Source organism: Prionailurus bengalensis, chromosome C1, assembly GCF_016509475.1.
Source record: "Prionailurus bengalensis isolate Pbe53 chromosome C1, Fcat_Pben_1.1_paternal_pri, whole genome shotgun sequence".
Taxonomy (NCBI): domain Eukaryota; kingdom Metazoa; phylum Chordata; class Mammalia; order Carnivora; family Felidae; genus Prionailurus; species Prionailurus bengalensis.
The window spans coordinates 134826449-134848474 of NC_057345.1; the positions used below are offsets into that span (position 1 = coordinate 134826449).

The window sequence follows — 22026 nt, forward strand, 5'->3', positions numbered from 1 at the left end:
CTTTTAGAAATTAAAAGAAAAAAATTTCATCTAGATACACATTTTCAGGTTATTTCAGTTTTAATGATATTAAATATAAGTGGCTGATATATTCTATAAGATAATTTTTTTCATAAGTGTAAAGAAGTAATCTTTGGTTTTTCATTCATATCCACAGAAAGGAAATAATGCAAAGAAGAACAATAAAAATTACAACCCCACTAATTCACAGTATTGGTTATTGTTTAACTAGAAAAATAAAGCGCCTTCTATCTGTGATGGTGCAAATGATCCTTCTAAAACATTTCAAGAGTGAAAAATTTATTTGAAGTAAATAATTTCTTAGGTTATGTTTTTCATTAAGACCTCAGAATATCCAATGCTTGGTAAAACATAATATCTAATAGTTATATACAGAAAAGAATTATGTGAATGACAGAACCTTTGATTTATAATGATATGCTCAGATATTATCAAGAAAAAACATATAATGGTAAAATATTTCAGTTAGAAGGCATTACGGTACAGGAATTGTATTCTAATTCATGGCCCAATATAGGTATATTCATTATGGTGAAATTAGAATGGGGTCATCTACCTACTGCCAGAAAAATCTCTGGTAATCAAGAACATAAGTCCTTAATATGTATTTTAAAAATTTTGTATTTTATTCTCATAAAAATCTGACATTTTTTATGGACCTCTGGTGTTTTTTATGGACTCTACTTCTAATCTTTGTATACAGCTTCAATATGCTCATTTTGTAGATTATTTTCTCATCTCTGTAATTTCCAATTATGAAGACTGTGTTTATCCTGTTTTTTTTTTTTTAATGCTGACTTCTGCCTAAAAATTGATCATTTCTTCATATGCAGTGTCAGTTTCATTGTGAAAGCACCTTAGACAGTGAGTGAAAATGTTCGGATGCAATTAGACTTCTTCTGGATTGAGGAAGTATTTGCTACATGGCAGTTTTGCATTTGCTTTTTCCAAGGCCACCTGGTTTTACTGGTCTAAAAGTAGTTTTACATGGATTTATAGACTTAGAATTCTCAGTACTGGAGAAGATATTATGCATCTGGATCCTCAACATGAATCAATTTTCAATTTCTCACAAAAGACTTTCTTTCCCCACATAGAACCCTAGTGTTGACAAGTTTTCTTGTTTTGTTTTGTTTTGTTTTTTTTTAATCTATTTTAGTGCCTCTTTTGTGGGAGTCATAACAATTCTACAGTGTTCTCTTTAGCAAGAATCAGTTCTAACTCTTGGCTTTGGAGTACCAAAGCCCAGTACCGTCTCTTCATTTCCCCAATGGGCATGAAAATCTCTGACTCAAAGGATTACACGCCTCCTCAATTTGCCACAGGAGCAGTCTTCAGTTTTACTCCTTTAGCTTTGGGCCCCGATGCAGCAAAACCAGCTCTTCTAGAGTTTTTTTTTTTTCACCTCATTTAATAGCAGCTACATTTTTCAGTAGTTTGGACTATAATCTTGATTTATCTGTGGTTGCTCAAGAGGAAACCCTGTTGGACCCACTTTCAAAGCACATCCAGAATTTGATGGTGAAATCTCCTTTATACCTGCCTCCACCACCTTGGTCTAATTCCCAATCATCTCTGCCTTGAATTATTGCAATAGCTTGATAATTGGTGTCCCTGGTTCTATTCCTACCGCGTTCAGTAAATTCTTCATATGATAGACAGTGATCTTGTACACCTGTGAGACAAATTATCTTAATGTTTCGCTTTCTCCCTCAGATTTTCCAAAAGGGCAGGGGGACCCAAATAGTCTAGGCCTTTATTACTTCTCTGACATTATCCTCATACTCCTTCCTTTCTTGGTCCTCTGCAGTCACACTGATCTCCACACATTTTTTTTAAACATTCTAGACATGATCCTCATCTAGAGTTTTTGTACTTCCTATTCCCTCTGTCTGGAATACCCACCTCCCACCCCTCAACCCACATGGCTCACTCCCTCAATTTCTTTAGGTCTTTCTTTACTTTCCTTCATATGATCCCTCTGCTTATAGACTTAAAATTTTACCTCCTCAACGTTTCATGTGCCATTTCACCGCTTTTATATTTTTCTCCTTATCAGTGATTACTGTCTAATATATTCTATATTTCAATTATTTATCTTTTTTCCCTAATAGTACGCCCAAAGCCTACCGTAGTGTGCTGTGCCTGACACGTAGTAAGTACTCATTAAGTGAATAGATGTTACCTCCAGATTAAATCACTCACTAGTGCTGGGCAGCTGCCTGAGGGTAGAGCACGACTCTCCTCAGTGAGGGAAGCTCACCCCTCTCTCATCCTAGTCTCAGGGAATCCAACTCATTCTCAGTCTGTCAAGCCTTTCCTGCCTTTGCTATTCCCCTCTCGTGTCCAGCTCACAACATCTGTTCAGAGGGTCTAGAAACTTTTGGTTTTCCCCGTGATCACACACAAACACACAAACACAATACAAGTAAGTGTTACCTGAACCACAAGAACTGAGGCCAAAATCAGTTAACTCGGTGTGATAAAGGAAAGAAGCGACTCTGTCAGGAATTTATCTGTACCATAGATTTACACTAGAATTGGGTTGCTGGAACATAATGCATACATATTCTATTTTCCTAACTTTTGCTAGATTCCTTGTCAGTATAGCTTCAGTGTACAATTCAACTAGCGATATATGAGAGTTCTTCTCTCCATAAATTCTCATCCATATTTTTGCCATTTCAACAGAAGCTAACTTAACCTGTTTTTAGAGTGATCACTAGAGAGTTTGTGTATCTCTTGACATATTGGTCAGGTATTTTCATGAGTTATTTATTTAAATTATGTTCTTATTTCCAGTCAGTTTGCCTATTGTTTTCTTATTGATTTGCACAAATCTTTTGTCAATCTAGGTATTTTCCACTGGTTTGTTATTTTTCTGTTACTCTGTCAATAGTGTTTAATAATTAACAGAAATTCTTAATTATTGTACAGTCAAATCCATATATTTTTGCTCTTTTATTTTTAATTTAGGGATGCTGCTTAAGAAATTTCCTTGGGGCACCTGGGTGGCTCAGTCGGTTAAGCGCTGACTTCGGCTCAGGTCATATCTCACAGTTCGTGGGTTTGAGCCCTGCATCAGACACTGTGCTGACAGCCCAGAGCCTGGAGCCTGCTTCGGATTCTGTGTCTCCCTCTGTCTGCTTCTTCCCCCCTCGTGCTCTTTGTCTCTCAAAAATAAAGAAACATTAAAAAAATTAAAAAAAAAGAAATTTCCTTTAGGGGTGCCTGGCTGGCTCTGTCAGGAAAGAATGCGACTCTTGATCTCGGGGTCATGAGTTTGAGCCCCACATTGGGTGTGGAGATTACTTAAATAAGTAAATAAATTAATTAAAAACAAAAAACAAAAAAAAAAAAGAAAGGAAAGTTCCTTTATTCCAAAAATATTTTCTGTCATTTTACTGTATCAGCATTGTGGTTTTACCTTTCAAATGTAGATTTTAACGCATCCAGGGTCCTCCTTTGCATGTGGTGAAAGGTAGGGGGCCTAACTCTATTTTTCTTGATTTAGAGATTATGTCTTGCCAACACCATCTACTAATCAATTTGTTCTTCATGTTTACCTTATGATGTTGTCTTTGTTATATATCAAGTTCTCAAATAAATTCAGTCTTTTCTGAACTGTTTCTGGGCTAGCACTGAAGTGTTTTTTAATCCTATGGCTTGGGACTATGTCAATATCTGACAGGGGAGTTATCTTCTGTTTCAAAATGGACTTAGGTATTTCTAAACACTTATTTTTCTATGAAAATTTGGGGGAAAAAACCTGTGTGTTCTTTAAAACATTAGCTGCAAAAATAATTGGGATTTTACTGAATCTACTTGTTGATTGAATTAGGCAGATTGATGCATTTACATGGTTAGGATTCTTATCTATGAACATAATACATTTCCATTTATCCAGCCATTCTTTCAGTCTCTTCAACAATGATTTAAAATGCAGAGAGCTTTTTAGAGAAATCTGATTTTAGTGTGATTCTCAAGAATGATTTTTACCTGTTAAGTCTATTAATCCTGTCAGTGAAGAAGCGAAAAGAAATACCAGGGGTGAAACTTTTCCTCAGTATTATTCACTTTCAGTTGTGCTGCACAGCAAGTAGTTAGCAGATAACCTAGTAATTTAGAAGAAGGGCTATGGAGTCAGAGCTTCTAAATTTGAATCCTGGCTCTACTCCTTACTAATTGGGGCAGCAATTTAACCTTAGTTTCTTCGTTTAAAAAAAAAAAAGAGTATAATAACATTGCTCAGTTCATAAAGTTGTTGTGAGAAGTAAATGACAGAAAAAATGTAAAGTCCTTGATACCATTCTTGATCTATAGCAAGCAGTCAATAAATATTAGATTAGAAAGAGTGAACATGGTAAGCCACAAATGTCAAAGCCCTAAATAGAACCTTAATCACAATCATAGTAAGTACGTCTCCTTCTAGAGATCAAACCCAAGTATATCACTGCCTAAGTTGTCGGCCTCCCATTTTATACCAAAAAAAAAAAAAAAGATGTTTTTGTCTCCATTTCATGTCTACTTGTTCTTAATCAAAACTACTACTGAGAATTGAACAAGTGAACCATGTAATGTTTCCCCTCACCACCTCAATTCTGCTGTGCTCACCATTGCCACCACCTTAAATACCTTGGACATGGTTCTGGAATTATTCCATGTTGTGCTGGACTTAGCACACTCTTTTTCAGTACATTCCTGGATGCTGAGTCAAAGGACTAATTTGCTTTCACATGGGAGGGGCAAAAAGAGACCTTTCATGTCCTTCCCCAAGGCTACCTACACAGCTCACATTATGTCATCTGATGATAACAGACCTGTTACTGTTCTTCCCCATCTCAGTAAAATGGGCCCATTTCATTAATAATATAACATTAACTTGTGAAGACTTACCTCTCTTACAGGACACTTTGCAGATTTTGTTGGAACATCTATGAGGGACAGTGTAGGTAGTGAACCAACAGAAAATTCAAGGCATGGGCACCACCATAACATTTCTGGAAATCATTTGGGAATTATTCCTCCTTGGGATCAGAACTACAAGTTGCCTTTGCTGAGACAAAAATACTAGAGAAGTGGATTAAAACTTTGGGCAGGGCTACCCATGCTGAGCATGGAGCCTGTTTAAGACTTTCTGTCTCTGTGCCCCTCTCCCCTGCTCTCACACACACTCTCTCTCTAAAAATAAAATAAAATAAAATAAAATAAAATAAAATAAAATAAAATAAAATAAAATAAAATAAAAAGACTAACCCCATGACTTGAACAATGGGAAGCCAAGGAATGGGTGATCATGAATAAACCCTTGTGGAGTCAATATATATGGAAAGGCATTTGAGTTCACCTGCAAGAGCCTAAAGGAGCTGTGGGGTCATAAGGTACTAATAACCCCTGACAATCAAGAAGCTGATGTCCTAGTTTGAGCACAAGACCTAGCAATTCAGTAGGTAAAATAGATTGGACTTGTGGGAAGGCAACTGCTGAAGGAGTCTGGGACCACTTGACAGAGTTCCCCACTGGCTAGGGAGGCAAATCAATAATAATATTGGTCTCTGCCCTTAGAGTGAGGGTTCTAAATATGTCTTGGTTTATATGGACACTGAATCTGAACTAACCCAAGCTTTCCCCTGTCGTGCAAACTGGGCTGGCACCATTAGGGAACTAGAGAAGCTGAGTACTATGTATGGATATCCTCATCAAATAAACAGTGATCAAGGTCATATTTTAATGGTCATGATATGCAATACTGGTCAAAACACCATGACATTGAATGGAAGTTTTATCCCCTATAACCAGCAAGCATCAGGGTTGATAGGAAAAATGAAATTTTAAAGCAATAGATTAAATTACTAACAAATAAAACTGCCTTGGCCAAGTGGACTAACATACTGTCCCAGATTTAATATATTTAAGTGATTAACCAGTAAGGCCTGTTGCCCCATATACCAGACTAGGGACCCCTGCTGAGACACTCAATCCTATAGGTATGGAAGTCACAGGAGACAGCTATCGCCCTCTCACCATATATTAATGTGTTATGTTGCTGAGAACGCTAAGCCCCATCACACCTGGAAAAGGCATTTTCTCTTGGAATTTACAATGGGACATCCTATTGGGATAGGTGAGTTACATCAAATCCCTGGGTGAAGGGTAACTACTTAATCTCCACCAAGATCCCATCATCCTGCTATAAGCCAGACCTAGAAAAATGCATTATACTTGAGTTGGAATATGCACCATTAAAGGAGGGGAGAGGATGGGGGTTGTGGTCTTGCATATCCAGCCTCCAGTCCATCTCATGCCTGACAGTGCTACATGCCCAGGCTAACATGTATGTTCTGTACAACAAGCTCAAATTCCTAAAGCTGCAGCCACATTAACAGCTAAGGATCAGGCCACAAGTATACTTTGTATAGAAGGGGACGACCTTCCCATACACATTCTTAGGAAATTTGTCTTTTCAACCTTGGACTTCTGCTGCTCCTATGGAGTCTAGTTATGATATAGGCACCTGAAAGAAATACCTTTGTGCAGTGGTCCCACTTATATGTCTGACAAAGGAGTCAATCTAGCTGTTGGGTATGTGGGCAGCTGTCCTTCTCTGGTTTGTCAGGATTGCCATGTTGGGTATCACCATTCCAGGGAGAGGATTGAAAAGCCCTAAAGTGGAGCTCCAGAGTGGCTCAGTGGGTTAAGCATCTGACTCTTGGTTTCAGCCCAGGTCATGATCTCATGGTTCGTAGGTTCAAGCCCCATATCGGGCTCTGTGCTGACAGCGTGGAGCCTGCTTAGGATTCTCTCCTCCCCCTCTCTATGCCCCTCCCCCAATGACTCTCTCTGCCTTTCTCTCTCTCAAAACAAGTAAACTTAAAAAGAAAAGAAAAGCCCTAATTAATACATGAAGGAAGAACAAACTAGAACTAGAACTGATCTTACCAATACTGATCCAAAAACCTTGCCTGTGGCACACACTATCAATAATGTTGGGCGTGGGTATTCCTTTTTTGTTAATCCAACTGCAGGCAGCCCATCAAACAGCTGACCAAAAGGGCCCTGAAAATGCCACTATCAGAGCCATGGGTGGCTGTGTTCTGATTGGGACAGGTGGATGTAGCTCACCCTGGGTTATGGGCATTTGAATGCCAAGGAACTCTTATGCTGGGAACAGAAAAATCGCTCTAAATAAAACCAACCCAGACACACTAGGGATATGGGATAAAGATCATGAGAACAATATAGTCATTCTGTCATATCAGAGGATAGTGGCTGGTTTGGCACTGACTGATATGGCCTCTCAGGTGTTTATTGGGTATCCCCAAATGAAACCCAGTGGTTATATGGCACAAACATTTGGCCATGGCTTTCACCTGGGTGTTTGGGTCACTACATTCTGGGTTTTCCCTGGACACAGGGGAGAATCCCCCCACAGTAACAAAAACTGCCAACTTTCCTCTCAAGGCACTTCTAGTTTTCCATTGGTACAATTACTTGGCCACCATCTTTGTCCCCTGCATGGGCCTATAGGATGCTGTAGCACACATAGAAGCCCCTACTAAATTCACCCAACAAGCCTTAAATGATAGCCATCAAAACCTGTCTTTACTGAACCCTAAAATGTCTCCAATGAGGAAAGCTGTCCTCCCAAATGAGATGACCTGGAACATCATTACTGCCTCACAAGGAGGCATTTCTCCATTCTCCAAACAAAATGAGTCTGCTGATGTTATTAATTCACATGAAAATACAAACAACACTCTGAACCCCAGCCTAGGGGACTTAAATCAAGGGTTTAAAGCATGCAGCTCTCATTAAAAAAAAAAATTGTTACTTATTTTTAAAATCATCACCTTAATCTATGTTTTTTCTCTTGTATGTTTCTATATTGTTGCTGTGGTATCTGCCCCCTATGCGGCCACACAGCCATGAGACTAGCCACCTCCCAGCTGATAAAACCTCTTGTTAACTCTCAGCACACATTATAAGGGGGGGCAGGCATGAAAGATGTTAAGAGCCAGTCAGGAGAGAGATCGTCAGAGGAGGTCATCAAGAGGACTTGACCCCAGGTTGACCCAGGAACCACACCTGGGCAATCAGGCTCCTCAGCCCCTCCTCTGTCCTTGAAATGTACATTCTGCCCACAGTTCCCACAGTGGGAGTCTTTTTAAGGATGCAGCTTTGAAAGAGAATGCGTGGCTAAGGCTGCCTGGAGGGAATATGAGATGAACTCAGTTAAGGCTTCTAAATAAACTTAAGATTCTGGTGCGGAGATCTACTTGTCATGTGGCCTCCTAAGACCAGCTTCGCACGTGAGTTCCCTTGCTTATTAAACCTGCAACCTACCCATCTGGAGGGGCTCCCTCTCTCTTCCGTCTCTCCTTGGCCTCTCTGAATGGAACCCAGTTTCAGATTTCACCGGGAAGCCGCCAGGTTTGTGAACCAGAACTTCACTTTTACCCTGGCAGATAGACGGTTTTTATTTGTGTGTTCCGGTATATCAAAAATAACCCGAATCTCAGAGAACTGAAGTGACTTGGCCAAGGTTAAATAAATAGCAGTGTCAGAATTGAGGCCTGAATTCTGATTTCCTCCCTTTCAATATCATGTTCTTTCCAGTTTTTCCTCAGTCTTAAGGAGAATATTGAGTACAAACTTCACGGCTCTAAACACTTAAAAAGGTGCATCCCAGAATGACAATTGATAGTAAGATCTAGAGTCAGTCTGAAATATAATTTTGAAAAGGAGGTCTTGGAGAAATTAGACCAATTTGTAGGGACATGCCATCCTTCACTTGGGCCACATGTAACAAATATGTGTGTGTGTGTGTGTGTGTGTGTGTGTATATATATGATTGTCTTTATGTGTGCCAAACATTCCACACCACTGAGAGCTATTACACAGATTTCCAGGCTAATTGGTTTGTATGACAAGAGGTTGTGATTTAACTTTCTCATATATTTGGAAGGGGTGCTTTTCCCTTTTTGAGTATCCTGCAAATCTCACAAAACCAGCCAAGCCTGGACATCCAGGAACTCCATGGTTCAATAAAGATGCCCATCCTATAGTTATTGTTGAGAGCCGCCCCCCCCCCAATATGTCTGAGATTGGTTGAAGTTTGACACAAATGAGCACATAGCAGCTTGCCAAAAATGACACCCTTTTTATCCTTTATTTTTCTTCTTAAATCAGGCCACACAAAAAATCATTCGGCTAGAGCAAAATCTCATCAGCAGATTTCAGAACTGCTTAGGAAACTGCCAGAGAGGACACACCAGTGTGTGAGCCACCACCAAAGTGAGTGTCACAGCACGTGCTAGATAAGCACGCTTCTTTCCTCCAGGTGGCACTGGGGCCCTGGGCTGTGTTCTCTGAAGTTCGTTAGCAACCTGTCCGAGACATTGTATTTAGTAACTGGACCACCTCTTTGTTGGTCCGCCCACGAGACGGAATTATCAGCTCGTGAATTGGAAGTGGCTTCTCGGCTTCCCCGTCAATAAGCGGGGCCTCTTGGTGCTATGTGAATATACGCACGCCAACAGAGGATAGCAGAGACTTAGGTTTGAAGCTCTTGCTAGAAGGAGAGAAAGAGGAAGTTCCCTCCTTGCTTACCCTCCTGCTCCTCCCCCTGCTACATTTTTAACCACACATTTTCCCCATTAAACCAGAATTGATGAAACCTGTAGAAATGTAGTAGTGTTTGAAAATTGAAAAGCACATTGAAAAATAAAAATATTGTTGACTATACAAGGCAATTTCTTCAAATCGAGTAATGATGTGTATGTGGTTAACTGTCTCTACGCAGGAAGTGGTTTTATTTTAAAGTTTTTTGTGCTCGCCCCAACCCCCCCCCACCCGCCTTTTTTTTTTTTTTTTCTCCAGTACTGAAATTAAGCAGCATCCAACATAGGCCTACTCTTATGACATGTGACTTTACTGTTTTCCGTTTTTGTTGAAAGAGTCATTAACAGTTGGAAGTTGATGGCAGTTTCAATAACAAGTGATCACCGAGAAAAGGTAAGCAAATTTTAACTTTACAGTGAATATGAAATTTAAACATGAAAATATTTGGCGGTGTCCTACGCTCTGGTGTGAATATACAAATATTTCTATGAAAATGTGTTTTCACCTGTGATTAAAACATCTGTTTGTTTCCTTGGTGTAGAAAAGAATATTCTTTTTATATTTGCAACTGCCAAGTTCAAAAGTCCCTTAGAAGATATTACAATAGAATCATTTGCTAAGATTTTGTACTAAACTGTTAAAGACAGAGTAAGGTATACTTTTAGTTTGAAAGTGCTTTTAAAATTAACTACTAGAGAAAATAAGGGACTTTGCATCTTCAACTGATCGTTTTACAAAATATGTACTATTCAGGATCCAGATAAGGAAAGAGAAAAAGGCACTTTGTAACAATAAGAAATAACCTCTGAGTTGCAGCACGGCAGTTATCCAGTATAAAGTGTTGGGTTAAAGTTAACATTAGAAGCCTTTGCAAAGTTGTAGTTTATCAAATGTGTAGTTTTTTAAATAACTATTAAAAAACAGGAAAGTTTTAAAATGCAAAACAAGGCTCTTTGTTATGACACTTGAATATTTTATATTATTTTCCTAAATTTTATTTAAGATATAGGGTGAAATGAGGGCAAGTTTCTATTTCACTAGCAAAATTCTCTGTTTAGAAAAGAACCTTTATTGAAGGTTACTTTTGGGAAAAGGGGCAAATTAGGATATATTTTTGTTATTCATATAATTATGTAATTTTCTTTCTTTGAAGGTTTCCAAAATAATAACCGTAGAAATGAAAAGGATTTGTTAATCTTAAAGTGACAAGAACTTATCTTTTATACTAACTTCTTCCTTTAACAAAATGTCTTTGTGTTCTGTAACATATGTACAAAAATATAAAGTGCTGCTAATCTCAGAGACAAATACCTAAAATAAATCCGAGTGTCAATTTTTGAAAGAATTTTAATAAAAGCATGAGATATGATATACTCTTCCCTAATATTATTTTTATTGTGCTGTTGAATGGGGGAAGTGATGGCCCCACAACACCTATTTTTTTGTGTGTTATTAAAAAATGGTTACGCAGTTGATAAGTGGCAACAATTCTTTTCCTTTATTATCTTTTATTGAAAGACACATATAAATGTTTTTGATATGGTCAATTTAGTAGGAAATTATTAGGCATATTAGTACACTCTATTTTAAGACCTCTTCAGTTGTCAATACTGAGGCTAGTTACTTGTTGACTATTAAAAGGATCACAGAAAAATGGAGATTAGGACTTGGTGTTCAATACATCTTTTATTGTTATAGTGAAAGGAAAAAGGGAGACCCTGGTAATATATATTTGCTTTGATATTCTGATTAGCTTTTCAATTTGTTACATTTCCACACAATGGAAAGCATTATTTAAATCTGTCTTCAATATTGTGGTTCTGAACCTCTGCATCTACAAAAGCTGTGTAATTCAGATAGTTTTGGTTGATATGTTATTACTTTATTTCATTTTATTATAAAAGAACATCACATGAATAAATATATGTAGTACTTACATATTAGCAAGAGTGAATCCACAGAAGTGTTTGGCACTGAAAAAATGTCCACTGCAGTTTTTTAAACCATTTCATATTTATGAAAGCCAAATTCTTTGTAAGATGATTGTTTCTTGCAGAAACGGTCAAATTAAAATATAAGTATCTTATGAAGAATTTATAAAACTAAGAATGAAATAAATGTAGCTTAGTATGGAGTTATAAAGAGCAACAATTAGAGATGATAGAGATAAACTAAGATACTCTCAGAATTATTTGTAAAAACAACGCATTATCTCTTGAATATACAAAATCTTAAATAGAGTCACTTAAAAATGAGGTACTATAGTTACTATACCTTTATACATTTTAAGTGAATAAATAAACACATTTTGGTGAAATGAAACAACGCAGAGAATCTCATTTGGAGAGTAATTTCAAAACTGATTTATTAAAAGTATATCATGCTTTTCCACTTGGGGCCAGTATTCTGCAAAATTCAGAAAAGAGACTTTTTTTCTGTGGTATTTCCTCCTTTTATTCCCTTTCTATGCTTTGTTTTGGAGTGGCCTGATCTGTCCCTAATTTAGGGTCTCCCAGCCTTGGTACCTAGAAGGACAGACCACACTTGGCTCCTTCCATCCCATTCCCATTGTCCTTAAAACCTACTCATCTTCTTTCTCAGGACCTAGGGCATATGATAAAGATATCATGCTCCCAGGAGAGCTTTGTTTCTTTTTACTTCTTAGGCCTCCCCTACCCTGTCTGGTATAATTTTATTTACTTTTTCTTTAATATTTTTTAATGTTTGCTTATTTTTGAAAGGGATAGAGACACAGAGGGTGAACAGAGGAGGGGCAGAGGGAGAGGGAGACACAGAATCTGAAACAGGCTCCAGACTCTGAGCTGTCAGCACAGAGCCTGATGCAGGGCTTAAACTCATGAACGATGAGATCATGACCTGATCTGAAGCCAAACGCTTAACCGACTGAGCCACTCAGGTGCCCCTGGTATAATTTTAATAAGGTCTCTCAACAGATAGGATCCAAAGAACGGCTACATGTTGAGGACTTCAGTCAAGTGAAAAGAATTATACTGTAGCAAATAGTTGAGGGGGGGGGTGGTAAATATTTGGCAGAAATGTATCCATTTCTATAATGTATTCCTATGCAAATATATACCATCTTGTAGTGGCTGAAAATTAATTGTACTATGTCTTAAGATTATTTTGATATCCCCATACATTTAGAAAATATTTAACATAATCAGTTATGTGTATTTTTTAAACCACTTAGTACTCTGAATTTAAAGCTTTGGGTACCAGAAACATATTTTTTTTTGCACTGCACAATAAATATTATATAGCTAGACTTGAAAATATACTTATAAGTATTCTACATTTCAGGTTAGAGTTGGCAAAATGCCTTTGTTTTCAAATGATAGATTTGAATTAATATTAGCTTAGGCACCAGACATAGGCATCGATTTGTAGAACTGAAAACTCCAAGGAAAGAGAAGTCAGGCATGGTGGGATCCAGGAGCTCACAAAGCATAATTAAGATTGGGTTTTATTTTCTTTATTTCTTAGTTTTTTTGTTTGCTTGTTTTTTGTTTTTCAATTTTTCCGCACTGTGCTATAAGTCCTCTCTGACAGAATCTTACAGAGTTGACAAGAAAGCTTTAGGTTTACATTTGACCTTTTAGACCCTATTGCAGAAGATTGGCTTTCCCCTATCACCACAGTAAAGGTCTCAGATTGGGATCTGACTGGACTGAATTTTGCCACATGACCATAGTGGAGCTAATCATGGACTCTAAGACACAAACACCGTAAGTGACTGGACTAGGTCACTGGCCTTCTTTTGCATTGAGGAGCCGCCTGACCCGGCAACACGTGTACTCTTAGCTGAATGGAGGGGTCTTCACACATAGAAATGAAAATGCTTTCCTCAGAAGAAAGGGTGACTCCACTACACAGCCACTTATGGTCACACTTAAAAGCACTGCTTATTCGAATTCTCCACACTTCATAATCAGACAGATATATAGTATCAGTTTAAAGATAGATCCGAATGAAGTGTTTCAATTAAACTGAATTTTAAAGTATTTTTCAAGAGGTACCTCATATATGAACACCTGTCTTGAACAGGTGAACACAATGTTTTTCTTCTAAAAGTCTATAATCTAGTGGGATCATTATGTTAACAGTTATAATACAAGTGAAATGTGTCAAGTACCATAAAAAAGATGTAAAGAATGTTCTATTAGGACTCAGAAATCCAGGAAACATTTTGTATTTCTGTAATGTGCCAGGAAATTAAGTAGAGAATTTCCAGTTGTGACATCATTTGATTATGTCCTATCAGAGAAATCAGGACAGTTTGGGAGGAAAGATTTGTAGTAGTTTTCAGAGAGAGGTAGGATTCAGAGTTTGAGGACAGGAAGGGAATGTGCCCGGGCACACAATGTCAGAGGAAGAGTCTAGTTTTGTTTTTGTTTTTGTCTAGTTTTGTTAGCTACAAGTATAGTAGTAGGAGGTAAGGCCAGAAAGACAGTTTGAGATCCTGATAGGGTTGGCCTGCTAAGCAGATTATGACTAAGGGTTATAAAGAACAATAGTATCATTAAGCAGGGAAATACATAAATTGAATGTCCACATTTTGCATGTAGATGGGCTGTCCAGCATCACGGTTTATTTATTTACTTTTCCCGTGTATCTCCCTGTTGGTGACATACTCTTCAGGGTAGTTTACAGAAATGGTTACAGTCTGTGAAGGTAGATATTCTTGTAACATCAGGTGCTAGCTCCCCTCCCCAGGTGCCTTGAGGTTCTTATATGGGCTGTGGTTATAAAGATTGTTTTTTTTTCTTTTTCAGTTTATGACAGCATTTTTGATTTTTGTTTTGTTTGTTTTGAATTTAAGAAAAGATGATGGAGCAAGATGGTTCAAAACCAGAATAAAACCTAAATATAAAAATTTTAGAAAAAAAATCTTTATTATGTTCCCATTTCTATATACTGCTATTCACCTCTACTATAACCCAATAGGCAACCACTTTTTATAGTTATTTTTAAAAAATTTTCACAGTTTTTTAATGCAAAAAGCCTATATGCACATATGACTATATATAATGTATGTGCATATACTCTCCTTTATTACATTAAGGGAAACATCATACATACCCTTCTACTTTGCTTTTCTTTTAGTAATATCTTAGACGTGTTTCCATAGTAAAAATAAGAAACTGTTTAAGTCTCTTTCTCTCTCTCAATATTCTCTCAGTATTTCACTCTGTGGATGTGCCATACTTAATTTATTAAGAGTCATGGGTGTCTTCAATTAGCTAAAAAAGGGATGACACATGAATGTTGAAGTGAAGGGGAAGAGAAAAGGAATGGAAATAAAGGAAACAAACAAAGGAAATATGTGTATCCAGAAACCCAACAAGTTCTCAGAGGCTAAGACAGATGGGTGTAATCAGTAGCTCAAGTAGATAAATTAACCTGAAAAAGAAGGAAGAGCATTTTAATGAGTGTATATGCGGATGATGGGACATAAAAATGCAGTGATTAGAGGAAGTTGAGGAAATACACGCTTCATGGTTTCCATTTCCTGTGAAATTGTAGGAAAGCTCATCTGATGAGAGGGAATGTATACAGAATGCTAAAGAATAAGCAGAATATCTTATTTTTAAAATTAGCCTTGTGATTACACACAATATTATGGTAGGTTTTAAAATTGATTTTCTCTTTTGGTGGACATCAGCCCACTTAGATTCAATTCCGTAAATAATTTTTAACTCTAAGTATGTTGTGTCGGGCAAGGAATTATTGGGGACACAAAGAATCAATATGCTATCTAGCCAATGAAAACTTTTTAGGTAGTTTAGTGTACAAACACAAGAATTTAAGTATAGATCTATGTGTATAAATGCAATACTATAGAAATATCAAAGAACATTTTATTATCAGAGTCCCAGATGAAATTTGCCAAATCCAGTGGTCATTTACATGTCCTCATATTATTTATTTTCTGAGATACCTGAGATGCAATTGAACATTCCTTCCCTCTTGAACCTCTCTCTTCATTTGACTTCTGGTATGTTTCATTCTTTCAGGTTTCCTACACCCTCACTGGATGCTCTTTTTCTGTCTCCTTTGATAAATCTTCCTCATCATTCAGCTCTCTAAATATTGGAATGCCTTGCACTCAGTCTTCAGATTTCTACCTTTTTAGTCTTAGCTCTTGTCTTCTAAGTTTATTCCTCCTGGGTGAATTTCTTTTGGTACCATGAGTTTAAATATTATCTATATTTTAATTAGGTCTCAAAATCAAAATGTTTTTCTTAGCACTAAAACTAATGCAACTGGCTACTCATCATCTTAGCTTGAATGTCTCATAGAGGTTTCAAAATGAGGATGTTCAGAATTAACCTTTTAATTACTCCCTGCTTGCCCCCAGCTCAACTTGCTTCTTCCCTATTTTCATCCATCTCAGTCAATGGCACCACCATTCATCTATCTGTTTGGGACAATAAACTAGAATTATTGTCAGTTACACTCTTTCCCACACATTTCCTACCCCAAACCACATTCAATTCAGCAATCAGCAGAGGCTATAAAATATTGATTTAGCTCCCATTATCTTGTTTACTTAACTTTTCTCAATAGTGGCTCTTGAAAAGTTATATATATATTTTTTTTCACACTAATCGTTCTTTATTTTTTGTGTTTTGGTTGGTATAATGACTTTTCCCCCCAAAAAGAAAAAAAAAACTTCTAAAGGTATACACTACAATGTGTGACATGTAGTAATATCGCAATTTTAGATAAAACCACACTCATCAATTCACTTTCTGATTTCAAGTGAGAGAAAAACCATGCAAAACATATGGAGCAATTTTGATTTGCACGTTGTGAATGAACTCAAGAAGGTTGAAGAGGTAGCAACTTCTAGAATGTTCTAGTCAGGTTTTTTTCCAGCCCAAAATATGTTTTTCTGTGCTGTAATTGATTGATTAAGTATCCTCTGTGGGCAAGAAAACCTTTTTTTTTTTTTTTTTTTTACATTTTATGTACAATTCATTTTTTATCAAATTGTTGCTATTACTTACATAAACCATTTTTTAAATCTATTAGTATATTTTTGTGTTTATAAATGTTGATCGTGTATCTTGGGCTTTTATTTAACTGCTTTTGTTTTAGCAGGAATTAATTAGACATTAAGCAAGGGATTAATGTGTGTTGAAATATCCCAAGTTCGGTCACCTCTTACCACTTCTACCACTGTTACTACAGAATCTTCTTGACTTATCTCCCTGCTTCTACTTTTCATACCATAGTCATTTTCCAAGAAATAGCCAAAGTGGCCTTCTTAAGACTTAAATCCTACAATTTTTCTCAGTAAAAGAATTCCAAATGACTTTCTATTATATTTCAAATTCATTCAATCTCCTTTCATCACTTGCAAGGCCCTCTCTTTCTCATTACTTTGTTTTCATTTCTCTAAATAGCATTTTGGATATGGGGAATTATTCTTTTTTCGACTTGTTTAGTGGCTGGACTCCACCTAAATAATCATTTAAGCATATTGACCTTGTCTGTTAGTTTGCTACTTGATATACAGAACCTAGAACAGCTGTCGGCATATAATAACCACTCAGTGAGTATTTGATTAGTAAAAGAATAAATGATACAAAAATTGACCCTGAACTGTAGAATCAGGAAAGGCTTTCTGTTTCTTGTGAACTTCTGGGTCTGAAAAAATAGGATCAATTTAGGGGAAGAGAAGCTGAAACATATTTCAGACAAATGACACTTGATGGGTATGTTTTGAGTAACCTTGCAGTGGTGAAAGTTTGTATTGAAATCCTGGATTCATTATATACTGTAGTGCCTTTTTGAAACTTAGAAGAAATAACTCACCATTTGAAAACATACTTCCATAAACAGATGGAAAGCACCAATCACTTCTAAGCATTTAAATTTTAAGCTATTTTAATAAAACTATGGTATTACAATTGAATAATTTTATGTCGATTTAAACTCATTTCTTAAAAACTTAGAGAACTTTTTGTTCTTGTCTTTACTGATGTATGACCAAACTTAGGGTCAAGCAAGGTATCTGTTGAAAAGAGCTCTGAAAGGTAGAATGCTCAGGAAATTGGATGCTGAGTCAAGGGGAAATTTTGTTTCTGCTAATTTATTTTCTGCATTAGTTAATTTTGTACTAGAATTTAAAAGGCTAGAATCTGAGCTATGGAACACTTATTCATCTTTCTTCTAAAGGCACTAGGAAACCAAATAACCTGAGTCTCCATATAATATCTATTCATACCAGGATGCTTGTCTTAAGAGATGTGGGAGATAGGAGGGAAAATGAGTGTTGATTACGCCAGTAGTGTCTCCAACACTGCAGTAGGTACTCTGCTATTACAAAATACAGAGAATATTCTCTCATTCTTAAGATGCTTTCAATAACATGTGACATTCATCAATGTAAAAATTAGAGTGGGATTGTTAATAGGAATCATGACTATGATTACAATATTATGTATAATGCATATTATGTATCAGGTGTTGTACATATCTAATAGCATTTGATATCCACAAAAATCATGTAAAATTGGCATTCCCATTTTAAAGATAAGAAAGTTAAGGGTAAGTGCCCGAATTTATAGAGCTATTTGGTAGAGTGTGTCATTATTTATAGGCACATCTGGGTTAAGTCCATGACTAGGCAAAATCCCTGTTATTTTTACTATGCCATGCTGTGATTTCTAAGCCTAGTAAGTGTCAATAGTTAAACAATGCTGGGCTTCATTCAGGAGGCCCTAAAGTCTAAAAGGGTCTGAAAGGACCCCGCTTTGTTTGCTGTCTAGAACAATGCCATCTGTGGAAAACCTGTTTCTTGTTGGCTGCATACATAGCCTTCTGTAGAGATGTTATACAACATGTAAGGAAGAAAACATTTTCTGCCTTAGTTTCTGTCATACTACAGGTGCCTTTTTTAGTTCTCTTTTTCCTTCTCCTATAGACCCTATGTTTCCCCTCAGCCTGTAAATCCCCCAAATTCTTTCCTAGACCATGCTGGCAGTTATGATAGCAACTAGCCACAAATGGTTATTCAGTATTTGAAATGTACCTTGTCTAAATTGAATGAAAAATAACCAGATTTTGAAGACTTAGTACAAATAAAAAGATGTAAGGTATCTTGTTAATATTTTTACATTGATTACTATACTGAAATTATAAAATTTTAACATGTCGAGTTAAATAAAATATATTATTAAAATTAATTTCACCCACTTCAGGGGCACCTGGGTGGCTCAATCCGTTAAGCAGCCGACTTCGGCTCAGGTCATGATCTCGCGGTCCGTGAGTTCGAGCCCCGCGTCGGGCTCTGTGCTGACAGCTCAGAGCCTGGAGCCTGTTTCAGATTCTGTGTCTCCCTCTCTCTCATCCTCCCCCATTCATGCTCTGTGTCTCTCTGTCTCAAAAATAAATAAACGTTAAAAAAATTTTTTTAAATAACATTAATTTCACCCACTTCATTTGTTTCATCTAATGTGGTTGCCAGAACATTTAAATTTTTTCTAGTTACCTGGCTTGAAAACAAACAAATAAATGAATAAATAAAATCCATCAGATATGGTCCTTAAATTTCTATCTTTGCCCTTAGCCTTTCTCCCAATACTACTTCTCATTTTCTTTTTTTCTTTTTTTTAAAGAGGCTCCACACCCAGCGTGGAGTCCAATGTGGAACTTGAACTCACAACCCTGAGATCAAGATGTCAGCTAAGATCAAGAGTCGGATGCTTAACTGACTGAGCCACTCAGGAACTCCCCATTTTTTTTATGTTCCTCATTTTTTATTATTACTTGATACTACCCCACGAAGCCCCAACAGTAGTTGAAACTGAGTATGTCCCAAGTTAAGCCTATAATATGCCCACAGAATCCTTCTCTTTCTCCTGCTAACTTCAGTCGAGATGTCTTTATTCCTGAAACCATCTGAACAAATCAGCTTGGAATCTCTATGAACTCCTGTATACTGCTTATTCCATACATCTAATCAGTTGCCATGTTTTAGGGGCAACCATTTCCTTCTCTCCGTTTCATTTATTGTCATAGTTACTAATTTGGCCATCCACTAAATCTTGTCTAGACTATGGCCAAAGGGGTCTTACTTGCTTTTCATACTACTGTTTTTCTTACTCCTTTACTTTGCCTATTTCAGATTCACTTTGTGTCTTCAGGGTGATGGTTGAGTTCCAGTTAAGTAACACAAGTAAAAGTATCTATTATCCATTTATATTCTATTTAAAGTTTTAAAAGTGGTTTTACATACATTATTTTATGTGATCATTCAGTAAGCATTCTATGAAAAGCTCCTGCTTTTGAAGTTTTTCAGGACATGTTAAGAACATAGTTTTCCTAAGTGTCTTCTGATTTCTTAGCCTGTTCTCTTAATATTTTATACTGTAAGGAATTAAAAAAAAAGTTCTGGAACAACATTTGATTAACTGATAGGATGTAGAGAAGGGAACGAATACCCCTAAAATGTGGAAGTTGGTGCCTGTCTGAAATCTCTGGGCTCCACCACTTGCTAGATATTATATATAGTATTTGTGCAAGTTACTTAATCTCTTGAATCCTGAGTTCTCTCACCTACAAAGTGGGGAGTTTCCTCACAAGATGAAAAAGAAAATGATGTACATAAAGAACTTTGCCTAGTTTGTGGCACATAGTAATTGAGTTAAAAAGGTTAAATGTAGTGTGAATTGTAGCAGTAGTAGTAACTTTTATCAGGTTGTCTAGACTCAAATGATGACCATATTTTTTCCTTCATTATGATATAAAAATCATGGTGGGATAATTTTGGTTTATTTCAATTCTAAGTATTATAATAAGATTATGAAACTCATCAAGAGAAATTTCTTGCTATTAGTTTCATTTCCTCAATACAGTTGTGTGGGGGAATATAGTATAGCCATGTGGAGCAGAAGAAAGGAGGCTCTTTTCTTATTTATTTACCAATTTTGGTTAATATGAACATTTTCCTTCAAGCAGCTCAAGATGTGTCCTTACCAAAAATAACCTTCACTTTTTTGAAGAATTAATGTCCATCACAGAAAGCAATTTAAAAAGTAGTAGGCAACCATTGACTCTTGGACTTCAAGTTAAATTGAAGCAAAGAAAAGCTATGGAGACAAGGAGAGAGAAAAAAAGTACAATTCTCCTCACCAACTTTTATATCTAATTCTTTCCTGGGGTGATTAGGTGGTGACATAAATGGTTCATAAAACAGGTATGCTGGGGTCCTAGCAAAATGATTCCAGAAAGAAAAAATAAGAAAGAAATTTGGTAGGTCCAGAGTGTAGGTTGCTGATCCAGTTAGAGAAACATTTAGAGTTTTATTTTGTTTTTTTCCCTGGGAAAATCTGCTCAGGATTCTGTGTATGGAGGTTGAGTGAATATATCGATTTCAATCCTAATTTTGAGAGCAGTCAGTGTTAGGGCATCAGATTAATGAGACCAGGTGTGGCGGTAGGAGATGACTGACCCAAGTTTCAGCTGGTGGTGCTGTCCTTGAAGAACTGGCTGTATGCTACAGGACAGAGGACTTTACGTTAGAAGTCTGTCTCTAAGAAAGGGGATTAGCAAGTGGGCCATAGTTTCAGGGTGAGAAATCAGCTCGGAAGGAAGACTAGAGAATGGTCAGCACGGCAGATCGGTATAGGGAGTATGATTTGAGGCTGAGAAGGTGAGGAAGGTGAGACAACAGTGATTGCTCTGACTTCCTCTGACTGTGATGCATTGTATCCCAGGTACTCATGGCATCTTTTGATGTGGAGAACTAGGAAAGAAAAAATAAGAATTCAATGACATGGGGCACCTGGGTGGCTCAGTAAATTAAGTATTCTACTTGAGCTCAGGTCATGATCTGGAAGTTTGTGAGTTTGAGCTCCACATCGGGGTGTGTGCTGTCAGCACAGAAGTGGTCAGAAGAGATATACAACTCAAATAGAGAACAGAAAACCATAAAAGTCAGGATATAATTATCTGCCAAAATATAATGCGAACAATAAAGGAGGTCAGAGCAGAGAGAGGGGGAAAGGGGAACTGGCTTAGCAATAGCAATGAGCGCAACACAGTATCTGACTTTTGGTAATTTGAGATCATGCAGAGAAAGTTACACAAATAAAGAAAATAATCTTAATCTCTGATGAATCTCTTTCTAAACCAGTGGTACAGACTCAGTCTCTTGGTTTTGTTCTCCATTTTCTAATCCTACCAGCTTGGGTTTAAAAATCATAAAATATAGGAAATGATGTTGATTTCACATGCAGCAGAAACTGCTCTATCCATACATCAGAGGAGCAATCCTAATAGAGGTGACTGGCACCATGGGTCATAGTCACAAATGCCATCAGGCCGGTCAGTATTTTGATGCAAATAAAGTGG

At 36.9% G+C, this 22026-nt stretch overlaps 1 protein-coding gene across 1 annotated transcript in view; it reads left to right on the top strand.

The window, feature by feature from the left end:
• The first annotated feature begins 9894 nt into the window (after positions 1-9894).
• ARHGAP15 (Rho GTPase activating protein 15) overlaps positions 9895-22026 on the top strand; it is a 620330-nt gene continuing 608198 nt past the window's right edge. Inside the window, exon 1 of the mRNA XM_043576628.1 lies at positions 9895-10035. The gene's annotated coding sequence lies outside the window, so the exon portion shown is untranslated. The remainder of the gene's footprint in view (positions 10036-22026) is intronic.